The sequence below is a fragment of the Gymnogyps californianus genome, chromosome 7 (assembly GCF_018139145.2).
Source record: "Gymnogyps californianus isolate 813 chromosome 7, ASM1813914v2, whole genome shotgun sequence".
In the NCBI taxonomy this organism is placed as follows: Eukaryota; Metazoa; Chordata; class Aves; order Accipitriformes; family Cathartidae; genus Gymnogyps; species Gymnogyps californianus.
In genome coordinates this window covers 6,884,871-6,901,202 of record NC_059477.1, presented here as the reverse complement: position 1 = coordinate 6,901,202, position 16,332 = coordinate 6,884,871, and the positions used below count along the sequence as shown (strand labels likewise).

Sequence of the window (16,332 nt, the reverse complement as noted above, 5' to 3'; positions counted from 1 at the left end):
TTCCTAACCTACAGCATCATCTCCACCTTCTCTTTCCACAATAAAAATTGGAAGGAAGGGAATTTTTTTCCCTTTCCTAATGCCCCAATGCTATTTTCATCCATTTCTGCCTCTATCATCTTATTTTTACACTAAAAACTTCTTCACAGATAAAATATTCATAACCAATTATTCTTGATCAGTCTTCACCTACTTCTACACCCTCAATATCAGAGAAAAACGAGCTTTCTTTAAATAGCTTTTCCCAATGCAGAGCCTACATTTTATTTTAATCTGAAACAGCACACATTTTAACCAGCAAGGCAGAAGAAACCCCATATACTTTCCAAATATTTACTACCTAAACTCCTCCCTTCTGACTTGTTCTTAAGTCTTTAGCAAAACAGCGTTTATTGTTACAAATTGTACAGAAGAAAAAAGGTTTTCTGTAGTAAGAATCAGCATTCAGTTAACGGAGACAGCAGGTGAAATATAAGAGCCTCCCTGGAATTACAGGAATATTTACACCAGAATTTATTTAATTTTTTTCCCCACCCATTTTATAATTTATTTCAGCTGAAGCAATGTGGTATTTATTTTCACCTTATCATACAAAGCACTGAGATCAACAAGAAGATTTGTTTTACTCCAAAAGGTTTGAGATTTTAATTGTAACTGGCTAAAATTTTAAAGTAATAGCCCAAGCCTTTGTCATGCCTACAAAAAAGGAAACAGAAAGGACCTGCAGCTGATTAGATACCCTGATGGGAAAAAGACTCCATGGAGTCCTTGGCTGAGACACACAGGCTAGTAGTACTCTCCTTGGTGGTCCCAGATTATGAAAGGAACATGATTTAATTTGATACAATAAGCAAACATGTTCCTAGATACTGCGGGCAAGAAACAAATAACTCATCATTCTGCTAAAAGTGACAGTTTCCACCACTGTTACTGAAACAAGCTGCAGTTATAATTAGATCTCTTCTCCAAGGTACCCTGTCTTTCCAGAGCATCGCATTAGCTCACCTTTGACAAAATAAATAGCATGCTTTTGCCTCAACCTGAACTCGCAAATTGTTCAAGCAGCACGATTGTCAACACAAAATGAGCATTTCGGAGAAGTGATTGAAGCATTTTGACCTTGATACGTTCCTCCATATGGATTTATGCTTGCAGGTCTACTGCTATATGCTTGCTTGAGAAGGATAGTAAGAAAGAGTGGAAGTAACAACTAAAAAAAATCAATGCTGATATGGATCAGCTACTTATTTAAAGATGTCTCCATACTATATACACCTCCACATCACTTCCATACTACATCACACACATTACTCTGCGATTGTACTTCTGTACTGGAAACAATTCTACAAAAAGTTATCCTGTGTAAAAGAAGATGACTCATTCCTTCATTTATCAAAGACATAAACAGAATCCTGCTACACTTAAGGACCAACTATACGTATTATCCTTGAAACTCCGGACAACCAAAAGGGAACTGGTGTGAGATGCACACAGGACAACTACATAAAGCAAACATCTTAAAGGCACAATCTCACATGTAACATTTCTTTGCAGAGCTATATAGAAGGAAACATTATCTTCACACTATAAAAAGGGACAATTTAGTAAAATTACAATACTACTGTACAATCAACTTTTATTAGTGTCCCTATTTTATCAAATAAACATGTATGTGCGTATACAGAAAAGCACAACACTCAAAGGAAGTAATGGCAGGGTGCATCCATCATAATACAGAGAGGAGAAAAGAGGACTGAGATGTATTTGCCATAAATTTAAAATATATTTTATTTCAAATCAAGGGGACCTAAATAAAAAAACCCAACAATTTGTAAAAGTTTTTTTTTTAAATCATGTACTTTCATAGGAGAAAAGCATTTTCCATTTGTTTTTTCTTCAAGTCTAGGGATTGTTTTTTAGTTCATTTGTGTTAATGTCAGAAAAAAGATCAATATAGTAATATATATCAAACTTCCTCTCATCAACAGAGTCAAAGGAAGTCATGAAGCAGATTTAAATTTCTAGCAGAAAAACAAGCTGCAATGAAAACAGCAGTTCACCTCACTGGAGGACAAACACAGACTTGCTAATATAGAAATAAGACAAAACATCTTACAGAAGTACAATAATCATATAAAGGAAGATAACAGAATTTCTTTGTAGAGAACTTCGTAGAAAATTGGGAGTGATATCACAATTTATCATCCTCTTTTATACAGAGAAAACACTCATTTTATGTCATAATGTTACAGGCATTTGGACTGTTACTGAATGCCCAAGATCCACCTTTTCATAGGGGTAAGTGTAAATCCATCACAAAACATATCCTACTGGTTTTTCTGCATTCAGCAGTGGCTAATATGCAAAATATCACACAAGATTGGTAAAGACGAAGATCCACATATCCTAGTAAAATACACAGGTGCATATACCAAAACATCTCCCCACACTTTGCCAGCTTCCCATTTCAAGTGGTACTTGCTTTTATTGCTATTCACTAAAATCACCTTCTTATTCCAGTGAAATTTTATAAGAAAAATGTAGAATACAGCAAAGGAAATAAGAACACTTATTCACATTCAAGTACATTAAGAGGGCAATAACCAACCAGTACATACAAGTCTCTGCAGAGAAATGCAGTGGCGATGGTTATTCTTGACTCCCAAAATAAAATTATTCCAAAAGAACAATTGCAGAGACAACTACCTAAAAAAGCACCAAGAAACCCCTTTTCCCTCACTACATGTTACAATACAGACAAAGAACAGTACAAAGCATCTAATATGGTAATACAGGCTCTCCAGATAGAAAGTAAACAATGCTGGCTATTGTTAACCTCCCACACCCAAACTCTTACAAACAGATTCTTCCACTTTCCTTTCATTATGATTAGAAACACAGGAACTACCAAATTCCTCCCCACCATGTGCAATAATGTAGTTTCCACTACAAACTAGTGCAACAGCTTACATTCGGAGGGGAAGTACAAGAAGCATCATCATGAACAAGATACAACCTGCCCACAGAGAAAATTTATTTTCAGTCCCAAGTATTTAGTGATTGATTTATAACATGACACTTATTATTTGATATCCTTTATGAAAATTGTATCCTAATGCAACTACAAAAGACTGAACTATAATCCAGAAATATATGCTCCCTTTTTCACCCATTTATCTTGCTACAATGTATACAGATTTCAGGCATTAAATCCTCCCTTTAAACCATTAAAGTGGTCCTCCTTCTCCCCCATCGGAAAAAAGGAACCTGGAGTTGGCTGACATCTTTTACACACCAACTCCATCCTGCTGCCATGGCAAACACCATGTCCCAAGAAGATTTTATTGCACTTCTCAGTCCCCACTTTCAAAAAGTAGTTATTCACTTCCACCGTCCCCCTAGCTTGATAGTCAATAAACTGAACTCAAACAGTTACTGGTATTCAAAAAAAGTACTGAAAAAATTATCTTTTGCAAAGCATTATCTTTTCAACCAGGTATAAACACAGGATTCTTTCAACATGCTTCTGGGTGTATATAAAGTCTACTCTTCCATAGGAAAAGGCAAAACACCAAAGTGCAAAAAACTTCATCTTTGAAAACAGCATTTACTACAAGGTATTAGACACTAGAGAACAGCAACTGAAGTAGTAGGGATAAGGGGGAAACAAACAGACCTGAGAAATCACATGCATTTCATCTTCAAAGTACCATAAAAACAAAGTAAAACGTCTATTTTAAATCAAAGCTGACTTTTTAAATCAGTGTTCTGCCCATTAAGATAAAGCTCAGAAAACCTACTTGTTGCCAAACTCAGATGGCTAGTTCAGAGACCAGGGGCTGGCATTTATTGAGACTAGTTTCCTTCAGCAATCACACTATTTCCAAGAATCTTTTATTTGTCACAGAAACCTAAGCAATGGGCAAAAAGCCAAGCTTACAAACCCCTCTCTCCACAACGCACATCCCACTTGGCATTTATTTCACATCCAAAGGAGCTGTCTTCCAAGAGCTCGCCTAAATCTCAGCGGGCAGCCAGTTTAAAAGCATCATGTTTTCCTTTTGGAATATATGGCACGACTGACATTTAGAGTAAAAAATTTCATTTTGGTCAGACTTCATCCATCTCACTTACCAAATGAGACCCCCGAACGGCAAGATGATTTCCGAATCCTGAAAGCAGTGTGTGTCAAGATCTTACAAAAGACTGAGACATGAAACAACAGCACTGGCAAGGCACCAGCTTCTTGACAGAAATGACAGTAGTTTAGTGTTGTTTTGCTGATTTGCGAAAGTAGATTGCAGCCACAGCTGCTGTGCAGACTGAATCATACTTTCCACAGAGGGAAGAGAAAAGGAGACATCTTTCCAAAGGCACACTATCTGAAGAAGTACTTCCAGATGCATCACCACGTACAGGGTACATTTCCTATTCTGCTGAAGCAGAGGTAAACAGCTCTGCAAAAATTACATGAGTCCTTCAAAAACTTCAGGCACAAACAAGCCCTTACAAGTTCTGCTGGTTTACCATTCTAGGTGTTTTAACTAATCTTCCCTGAGTTGTAGGTAAATGAATAGATCTGGAAAAAGGGTGATGAAGATTTGTCCGGCTTTACCAGGGGAGGTGAAAGGCAATATATCACATCAATAGGATCCCGTGAGAGTGATTCACAGAAGTACAGAAGTTGCACCAGGAAGGATCACTTCAAGAAGAAACCATCCTGGCTTATAGAACCAGATGCTCACCTCTAGCTTGTTTATCATGGGTGGGGTGTGTCATTTTGGGGTTTTGGGGGTTTGTTTTGTTTGGGGGGGGGGGTGTCATCGTTTTGGTTTTTTAGGTTTTTTGGTTGGTTTGTGAGTTTTTCCCCTAAAAGTACTTGGGAAGCAATAAATTACTTTGATACAATAATAATCTATGTCAAACCTAGCATAACCATATAAGGCTGAGGAAGTCTTCTGGCTAAAAAAAGGCTGGAAGAATGAGGAAGCAGGAGTATTATATGAGTTTGTCCTAATATTACTTTTCCCTGTGAATCCATTTATGGCTATAGGTAGATACAATACAGCTATTTCTTCATATGTAAAAGGAGAAGTTTTCATACAAAAAAGTAGCTGCATGTACAATCAGACAAACTTTACTTAATCTTTTTTTCCAGTGTTCATTTCTGGATATGTTCTTAACAACTTCATCTGAACAAACTTCCATTCAGAATGAACTCCAATTTCGTTATAATAATTTCCATTTGTTAGTAGGCAATAATTTATTGTGGCCAGTAAATATTGTCAAGTAATCTTTGCCACAAAATTTAAATGAAAAATACTCAGATTGGAGTTCAAATGTCCCAGATTAGAAGTACTTTATAATCATATAGCTTTTCAATTGATACCCACAGGAAAACATTAGTTTTCAAACAATCTCTAAACACCTGTATGATAAATGACATTTTAAAAGCACAAGAAGCAATAGTATCTGTCATTTATCATTTCCTCTCACCAGCTACTGTTTTGATGATTCCTTCCTCAGAAAATGAAAATTTACTGTGTGCAATATGTAGGAGTGAAGGGAAACATAAAATACAATAAATAGATTCAGAAGAGACTACTCAGAAAGAATGCGTGATAGATTTTCTTTGCCTTTTTGCTATAACATCATACACCTGATTCTCAGCCAAACTAGATCAGTGTAACACCAAAGTCAATATTTGATATTTTTTCCCTGAATTGTCATTGCTGTGGATGCAGCCAAACTTCTTGTTTACCTTACATCATCTTTTCTCAAATGAGGATACTTCATTTATAAACTAACTCCACAAAATGAAACTTTGCAGACATACCCAAAGGTAGAATCTATCCTTTCTTATTCTAGACAGCTATAAATGTGTCAAGAGAAAAGTCTAAAACATCGCAAAAAGTATTCTTTTCAAGGTCAAGAGGATCAACTTTAAGTTGACAAACACCAAGAAAAGGAAACACTAACCAAAAAACACTTGCTCAAAATGACAAAAAGTTTAATTATTAAAACGTGCAGTTTACCCCTGGTTAGTAAAAATGCTAAACTTCATATTGGAGTCCTAATTCACTATTATGCTGAATATGGATGAACATATGTATTTCTGCATTTGATCATCCACTATTGCTCAATTAGTTCTCCATGTAGAAGTAAAAGCACTCCAAGAAGTTAAAAACCATAGCTTTAGCATTTCTCCCTTGTTAGAACGATGTCAGTTCGCACTGGTGCAGTTGTATCACAAGCAGTATGCAGGAGATTTCTTGAAGTGGAAAACAATTTCTTTCTAAACTCTTTAAAGAACAACAAATATATAAAATGCACATATTTTATTCCCTTATTAATTTTTAAAATTGTTTCTCTGGCCTGCTTGCCTTACAGTAATGTTTCACCTGATTGCTTATGTCAGATATATTACTGTCATGTCACAAACCATGCTGTGTTCCAAAGTAGATTAATGACGAATATTTGGTTAGAGATGAGAAAACAACACTGCACTGATTTTTGGAAGGCTAGGTCTGAGCAGAATTAATAAGGCAATCCGCACAGGGCAGAGATCTGCTTTGCACAGCATCGACGTTAACCACAGAATCTGTGGGCTAGCTAGCTAAAAAGGCAGGCTGATACAGTACATAAATGTTTTCAGACAATAAAACTTCAGCAGTTATTTTCTGATGTCAGAAATTTTTGTTTGGAAATCAAAGTTTCACTGAAGTAAACAGGACATATAACATAACACGTCATTTTCTACATTTTGAAATGAATGCACTTGCTGAACATAAGCAGCAGGGAGCGGGCAAAACAGAAAACCTTACCTAGAGCTATATCATTCAGTCTGATCATAAACAGAGTGTCCCACTGAAATGAATGAGAATTTTTTCAAATTATTACTTTGCCACTTCCCCTTAAGGTACTTATTTTAATTTTTTCGGTTGAGTTGAGGCAAAACAAATTTAAGCCACTATTATTGAATTCAGTGCTACTTTTAAAAGACAGACATAGGAGGAAATTTTCCTATTTTGAAGTATCTCTTCTCCAAAATTTCCACTTATTTGGAAAAAAGCTCGCTGAAATCACAATTCATGATGTGCACACATTTAAAAAGTGTTGCTGTACAAGTATGTATTTCTTAGAATCATCACCAACTTGAAAAAAACAGCTGTCCCAAACACCACTCCATTCTTCATTCTTACACAAGAAATAAGATACAAACGATTGTGATGAATTTGCACCAAGGATAAATAGAATTCTGTCTTAACATTTATAAATTCAAAACCTGACATGCTCCAACACACTGCTTTTCCCTCTCTTTGCAGCATCCCTGTTTGAAATCTGCTGCTCCAGAGACTCTCAAACTGTTTCCTAAACCTGTTTCTTAATGTCAGCGCAGCATTCAATGGTCAGGCTACTATGTGCTTATCTTAATTTGACATTATGAAATGGAAGTTCTTGGCAGGGAGAAGAGGAAAAACAATTTTCTAGATGCTAAACTTTGAGTCCATTTCTAGGCAAACTGAATATACGTTCATAACTAAAAAGCTTATTATTTTGTCATGGGAGTGCTCGCAAATGTTCAGTTTAGCCAATTTTACTTTACAGTTGAGAAACAACAGGCCAAGCAGTGCATGTAATGTTTGTTCTACTGTTTATTCTACTAGTTAAGATTTTGTACTGGAGAAGAGCAACAGAATACGGAATTTTTACACCATACTATTGGTCTATCAACTACATCATGCATTCACCTACCCAATTCCCAGTAAAACCCAACCAGCTGGCTGTGGTAATGAAGTAAATGGGACATACAACATTGCTTTTGCATTTGAAACCTATGCTACCAAGCATGTAATAGAAGAAAAAAAAACTCTGAAAGTCATTTATAAACTGTCTTCAGGGTTAGAAATAAGATTCATGGGGAGGGAAACACTTTGACTATAACGTCCACAAAGCTCCAGCGTCATAGGATGCATCACTTGACAGAGCAGATAACTGTTTATAGGAGGTAAGTAGGCATACCTTTGAAAGCTTTAACTGAACATTGTCACTTAAGTGACCACTACAGAGAGTATGTACGTCCCACAGGACATCTATTTGGAGTTTACTTACAGCAATGTAGCAACAAAAAAGCAATTCTGACATTTGATTGAAAATCAAGTTGCTCGCAAATGCTGGCTCAGCGGTTTACCACCACAGGTTTAAACATTCCTTCTGTTTACCCCATTACTTTATTTAGTCTTCTAGATCTGGTAGGAAACAAACAGAAAATGCAAATACAGCACATCTGAATAAGCAGTTCAAGGACCTGTTATATCCGAGTGGGTGAGAGCTGTCTTAGCAATATAAGAGAAGGTATTTTACGCTTTGAAGAATGGAGTGTTTTCCTAAGTTCACAATATCTCTTCTGTATCACAAGATTTTTTTCCCCCTGGTCTCTCTGTACAATACCCTAAATGATTGCTAATATAATTTATTTCAGAAATTAGGCAAATCATCCTGGTTTCTCTGAAAATCATGGAAGACATTTCTATACCTTTAAGTCATAACAGATTTAGGCTGGTTATCTACAGAGAGAGTATTAAAATTTTCATCGTCATTTTTTTAAAAATCCTGCCCCCAATATCATATGCAAATGCTGTAAATCACACTTCAAATTCCAAATACATACTGGATAGTACTTGCGCGGAATTTACAACCGAAAGCTGAAACAGGCACTTGCCTACTGTATCCGAAAGTCATCACACTCACGTAAAGAAAATCAGTCTACTGACTCATACAAAATTATCTTGTTACTTATTTTGTCTATCAATCTTCATCCAGACAGTTTCATCTTCTCTTTCAAGGTCTGTCAAAAATCTGTGTCTGAATCTTAAGTGACTATTGAAAAAGCTTTAAACAATCTGATACTTTATTCAATTGTTTTCTCCTCTGAATAGATACTACACCAAATTGCAGCTTGTAGAACATGAACAGAGTGAAGAGACATGTTTGAGCCGCATCCTGTCTCTAAAGGATGCCATTGAGGACCACTTAGTTGACATGTTCTTTTACTATTTTTGGTATAAAAGGAATACAGGCAGAAACTTGTAGAGTGATTCAGTATCAGTGAATAGATTTGACAGAGCATCTTCTCTATTGGTAAAGGACACTTCCCTATTTCAGGTAACTGTGAATAGGTATTTTTAAATTATTTGGCTTTTAACTGCTTTATCCAACAAAGAAAACTAGTATTAAATTTGCCTAGATGATTCCCCCCCCCCCCGGCTTTTTCCAAAAAAAGTTTTTTCACCAAAAAGTCTTCTGCCATCTTGAAAATAGAAGTTTTGGTCAAAACCACAAATCAGGTTTGATTCAATTTGGAGAAGGAGGAAAGATAAGAGGATATAGGGTTGATTCAGAGAAGAACCACCATCATGTTTTTACCTAGTAATTCAGTATCGAGGACAAACTGTGTCAACAGATTTGAACTCTTAGCAGTCACATTCCAGGAGAACACCAGAATAACCAGTATCACATCCTCAGGAGCAGGTCCTCTAAGCACATTCTCACTGATGGTTTTCCACTCAGCATAAGATCATAAAATACCTGTTGCAAATGTTTGTTCTACCTCCAGATGAGAGACACAAGACTACAGAGTTATTCTGTCTCATTCTCATGAAATATGTGGATACACATGACAGCGAATACCAGAGATTAAGTGGTGAAAAAACCTAACACCTGTTCAGCCCAACTACCAGTATAGTGTTCATTTGACAATGGGCCCTTATCTCTCATGTAACTACCATACTACAGATTCATTCTCTTGCTCCATTTCTCTGACATAATAAATACTTACATATTTTACATAAATCACCGCATTGGGCACACAAAAAAAGGAGATTCAAGACTAGACCTTCTAGCACAGGCACTCTGAACAGATTAGGGCTGTAGACTCCTCAGTCAGAATAAAGTGATAAAAGTCACCTAGGCAAGTGCCCTAATTCCTGGGTGGAAGTGAAAACAACCTCCTACAAAAACTAGTTTACAAATTCTATAGTCTCTGTTGGAGATGATGCTTTCAAGAACTCAATACACATGCTACAAAGAAACATAAAACCACTGTTGTCTCAAAAATGTGGTACACATAATAAGAAATACTGTATTACATTTACCTGGGTTTACTTTGTGGGTGAACTAATATGGTTAGTACTATGGATCACTGCTTGAGCAAGTACACAGAGCTCTGAGTTTTTAATCCTAACCAGACAATATCTACATATTGACTACAGTATTCAAAGCTCAGTGAAACAAGGATGTGTCACCACAAAGCTGCAAACTTTTGCTCGCTTCACTGGAAGTGAAGTAGTTGACAATAAATTGTCATATGAGGATGGTCACCTAAGAAAACACGATACCACGAAGCGTTGTCAATAATGCTAGAAATCGTATCTCATCTGCCAGCTTTCATGGCTGCATTTTACAATTTTGATTATCACTCAAGTTATACAAACATTTCATTCTTTTGTATTATTTCTGTTGATCTTCACCAAGAAAAGCAGCACCTGCTGGAAGAGTTTCAACACAGCAAAGTAGGCCATCATTATCCTTATTTAATTCCCCTATGTTCCCCTCTTTGCTACTCCACAATACAGTAAGATGAATTGCATGCAAAATTTTAGATGGGCTTCCAGAATTTAAAACAAACCAAACTTAAATTTCATCAATGTATATATTAATACAATACTAACATTTTAAATTAAATTCTTCTTTTCTATTTGAATACAAATACAACGTTTTTCTGACTTGATCCACTTCTGTAAAAAAAATTGAGACCTTTCTCTAACAAGTTGTTCTGAAGAAACTCTTACACATATGTATGAACATCTTTCAAATAGGTAAAATGCAGGTCTAGTAGTCAAAGAGAAGTGACAAAATGATCAAAGAATTTATTAGACTGCCAGAAGTTCCTTATCAACTGAGACAAACGGAGAATACATCTAGAATAAGGAATATTGAGAATATTTTATTTAACTAACAAAATCAGCTTTTTATTTAGAAGTTACAATTTTAAACCATTCATTGTTCTAATTTTGCTAATGAACAGTCGTTTACTGTGTCGACGCTGATTAAAAAACAGCACCATTATGCTTGCAGTATTGTCCTGACACTTTTAATATAGGAAGAGTAGAATAGCACAAGGAAGAGTGATGGGATGCATAATTATGCACAGATGTCATACTAGCTAAAGTAACCCCCAACCATTTGTGATAAAGCTTCATGTGAGGTTAATAAATCAGCATATTTATTTCATTAGAAAAGATAAGGATGAAATAAAGATTTACTTATATCCAGGAAGGATCCAAAGCTCAGTTTTACAATTGAATCTAGATGAATACAGAAATAAGTGTTTATGAATATGTTTCTGCATCCTTAAATGTATTTACATTAATTGTTCAGTCACCTATTGTGTTTATTTTATGCAAATATTCCAGCAAGAAGTTTGATGAGAGAATGTTTGCACAAATATAGAAATTCAGATGAGTTGCTCTATATAAGTATTCTGACAATTCTAACACAACAATTCATTGAAACAGGAAATGAAATCTGTGCGATTCCTGCATCCTATCAAACAGCTTCAATTTCAAATGGCAAGTATTTAAAATTAATTATACACAAGCAATTTATACCCCAAGAATCTCCACACTGACTGTTTGTTCCACACTGCTTGATGCCAAATAATACATTTGAAGACATCTTAAGATCTTTGTGAAATTCAATTAAAAAATCATTAAGTGATTTTTTTAGTGAACTATTCATACGCATCACTACTTCAACATAAAGAGTACATCTGAAATAGGGGGAAAAAGTAGTAATGATTTTAAATGACCACAGCAACACTAATAGCTTAAGTCACAATAATGAAAAATCGGTATAGACCCCAGTATGAGCTACTGAACACGGGTACGTGGACCTAGATTTTTCAGTTACATTGGAAAACAGATTGCTGAGAAAAACATCGTAGTAATACAAGTCCCATAAACACTGAAGTTCCCAAATACAGATCATTAGCTAAACAAGGTAGAAGCATGAAAATAATACTCCTGTTTTCTTATCCGCCCTTCTAAAAAGTTATTTTTAGTGCAGTTGGAAACTTCAAACTAGATGTGAAACTTTCTAGTTCTTCCTATATTTCAATCTATTTTTAGAGCAAAAACAGGAAACCCCTGCTCTATTCAGTCCCATTTGTTATGAGATTGTAACCATTTAATGATCTCATTTAAAGAGAACCTCATGGCATAATCACACAAGAGAAGAAACTGCACGTCCTATGGTTTTGAGAATAGGCTCCACATTAAGAAACATTTGAAGTATCATGAAACCTAACATCTCATTTTTTTAACTTTTAAAGGTTAACCTTTAAACAAACATTTTTAACCATGCAATGATCCCAATAAATTTTCAAAGATAGAAGGCACATCCCAAATCTGACATTAACTACTACTGGGATCTAACTGCTCCTGCCAGCAATGGAAGGATTAACATTGAATTCCAGTAGTGTATAATTAGCCTCTAATTAATCAGAAGGAAACATTTTATCCTTGGTCACTAATCATCACTAGTCAGCAGGTTTTACACCAATTATTTTAAAAAATCTTACATTAAAATTGACTATGCAATTCTAGTGAGTAACTAGAAACAAAATTCATGGTCCTTCACTTAGTGGGACAAAAACTGTTTTACTTCATAATATTCAATTTAGTAATACCTCTTATAAACCGGTTTGCTTAATTCTGACAATAAAATATTAACTGAAGTCCTTAACAGTTACCGAGACTTTTCTCATAACACTTCAGCCAAGCTTAGCTTTTACTGGAAAAGGAAGTATTACAAATAGCTTTTTTGGGAGGAAGGGGAGGGCTCAGGTTTTTTACTTGTGCAATATAATCGTACACTTCTTAGCTTTACTTACCCTGAGGGCTTGGGAAGGATTTCTGCTCATTCCAATGCATTCTGGCCATCAAACTTTTGGGTGCAGCCATGAAAGTTCTCTGCAAGGTCTGCAGACAGAGGAAAACAGACAACAAACTTGTTTTAAATAGAAGTACACTTATTTGCTGTTTTTAGAGTCTAGGAATATAGAGACTAGGTAGGTTTCTATAGTTTGTCTCTTGACAGCTACTGGTAGAAGAGCACAGGGAAGATCACTTAAATATTCTTAGACCATTGCTACATTTGCTGTTGCCTGTACAACTATAATCCATTGGACAGTGCATAATCCTCCTGTATAGAGCAGAGTAACAGAGCATAAGGTCTGATTTCTCATCTTTATACAAAAGTTAGTATTTTCAGACCCTTCTCCCAAGTGTGACCACTCTCTGGCAAGCCACATCACTGTTTAATCCTTTCACGTATCAACTTTATCCTGTTGCAAACCAGAATTTATCATTTCTCTGGTTAAAACAAAACCCTATGCACAGCTTCATTTTAGTTTATTTAAACTACAAGTCCAGTAACAGATAGACCTGCAGTTCTTTAAGATACATAGGACTTCTAGTTATGCAAATCCACAGTTATCCCTTTGACTTTTGGGGTTTGCTGCAAGTTTCCTCCACTTTTATTTTTTGATGATAAATGGTTTTGTAAAATACCACATTGTTTTAATACATTAGGCATCATGTTTCACACAGTGGAAATGTCAAAGCTTTGATGTGTGATTTGTTTGACAGAGGACTTCCCAATGGGATTGGAGATCAGGGTAAAAACCAGAACCTTGGAAACACTGATTCCCTAACCATTTCACTACAGACTTTGATTTAGAGTCCTGTGTCCTGTAGTGCGGCATTAAATTCTTGCCTGTTGCACAGGAATTGAGGGAGGTAAAAGAATTCAAAAGAAAACACCAAAAAAACCCCAAACCTTCTTGTAGTAAGTTAATTTCGAAATGGATAAACCCAGCTAAACTTGGGCTATGGTGCAGACCTCAATCGTTCTGCTACAAGAGACTAGAAAATGTTCTGGAATGCTTTTTAAATCATCTTTTCATATCTGTGCATTATTTTATGTGATATATTACGTAGCATATGAATGTCATCTAACCAAGCATTTAGCATTGCTATTGTAAACACACCTAATAGATGGATACCGCAAAACCTAGAATTAAATATTGATTTTGTAAATTAATATTGCCATTTGCTAATCAGCAACCTTTCTCCTGAGGAGCAGAACCACGAACAAAGAGTTTAACTACAACTTATTTTTTAAACATCAGTAACATTCAGTCTTTTTCCTGGCTGAAGAGCAGCTACCAAGTGCTCCCTTATCACCAGCTGAGGCAAACACATTTTTAAAAATTGCATTGCATGCTCCATGTAGAGAAGCAGATATGTGATTTCTCCTAGTTTCTCTATACAAGCACATATACAAGAAGCACTGCTCATGGTTTCGCAGCCATTTGCTAGTAGTTTATTCCCTGAAAACTGAAGTTTGGGTATCACAGAAAAGGAAACTCCAAGCTGGAAAAGCTCAACCATTTCAACTAGATATTTTAAAGTGAGTCACTGAGATTAAGTTTTGCTAAGTATACCATGACATATTAAAGGAAACAAAAAAAAATTCTGTTAGTTGTCTGTTGCATTTCAAGTCTGAGTGACAAAATAGTCACTTTTCCAGTTTGAGTCAGCTTTTTTTTTTTAAATTCAATAGCTAAACCTAAAAATCCATTTTATTTCCATCAAGCAATTTCTCTTTCTGGTCTGAACTAAATCAACAGGATGGGGTTTACTTTTTTGTGTATGAGCAAATAAGAGCTGAGAAAATTAAGTGCATCTTGAATGATTAAATGATTGTTTTAAAGGAAGAATAACCATGGAAAAGAATTCCCAAGTATTACACATATTGGCATTTCAATCGTACCTTGTGTATGTTCAGTGGCTTTAAATTACACTAAGTTGCAACTTTTACAGCTACAGAGCAAGTCTGTCATTTTGATGCAATGTTAGGTCAGAGTTGACTACTGCTTAGAGGAAAAGCACAAAGACTACACTGAAATCTACTTTAAATTGTTTTCTTTCCCTTTTAGGACAAAACCTTTATTTATAACCAATATAATCCATTTAGGAAAAGAAAAAAATTTATATTTTTTATAGGTTTAATGCATCTCCCAGGGATCCATATGATTCAATAATGAATCAGTATGAAACAGTAAGATAAATACTTTTGCCTTCCCCACACATTTGTGGCAAAAGCTTTTAAACAGAGAGGGCTACATAAAGCAAAAAAAAGCATGAGTTAACACCAGAAAAGTCAATACTCTTCTTTCATTAGCTCTACAAATACACATTCAATCAATACTATGTATGCTAAAGTATCTATCACGACTTACAATGGAATAATTTTGAAAAGATCTCATTCTGAGCCTAGTTCTGATTTGAATTAGGAAACAAGTATTGGGAGAAGTAAGAGATTGTTAATGTCAAAGTGCTATTAGCTATTGATTATTCAAAAAAGAAAATAGTATTAAAGATGAAGTAAAATGAAAATACCAATGAATGATCAGAGTCCAAAAGCTTCACTTGTCTTGGTTCAAACTTGCAGGCATTCTCAGGTTAAAAGATCTGCAGTGATTTACTCTCAATGATCTGGTCTCTGCAGCTTCACTTTACTTCATTTACTCTAATTGCATTGGCATAGACAAAGATAATATTTGGCTTGAATACAAAGTCTGTGCCTAGACCTTTGCTGTCAATCTGATTTCTTCAGCCAAATTTAAGAAAGAATTTCAAAGTGGGTCAAAGAAAACACAGGACTAGACTGGAAGTAGAATATTATAATCCCTTTGAAGTTATATCAGATTTGAATATTCTGACTGAGACTCCAAACTGGATAGGACTGCTTTGCTCAAACCTCCGCATCTGCACCAAATTCAACAGAAGTTGTTCTGTGCTACTGAAGTTGGATTTAAAAGCTTCCCTTTGTATTCCTCAGCCCAGGAAACTAAAAAGCATTTTCAGACAGTGTTATGAAGGGCTTTTAGCCTTTTTTTTTATTTTTTTTTTAATATCAAAAGGATCTTCATTTCTGTGCTAGTAAGAGTCAAATATCTAAATCTAGTTTATGCAGCTGTATTTAGTACTGAATGAAAAGAAATCAACAATATAATTTTAATCTTGAATTAAATTATTTTCAATTACATGTATTTTAGACACACACATTTCTGTCATCAGAGGTAAACTTATTGAATTGTGAATAAAATGTGAATAACCTCTTTGGACAGAAGTATATAATCCTTTAAATCAAACAAACTTTTATCCCTATAGTTTGTCTTCGGTCAGAACAATTAATCTTCCTGCA

At 35.3% G+C, this 16,332-nt stretch overlaps 1 long non-coding RNA gene across 2 annotated transcripts in view; it reads right to left on the bottom strand.

The window, feature by feature from the left end:
* LOC127018576 (uncharacterized) overlaps positions 1-16,332 on the bottom strand; it is a 219,210-nt gene that overhangs the window by 110,346 nt on the left and 92,532 nt on the right. For both annotated transcript variants that reach the window (XR_007766771.1, XR_007766770.1), the window contains exon 2: positions 12,953-13,040. This is a non-coding gene — a long non-coding RNA (uncharacterized LOC127018576). The remainder of the gene's footprint in view (positions 1-12,952; positions 13,041-16,332) is intronic.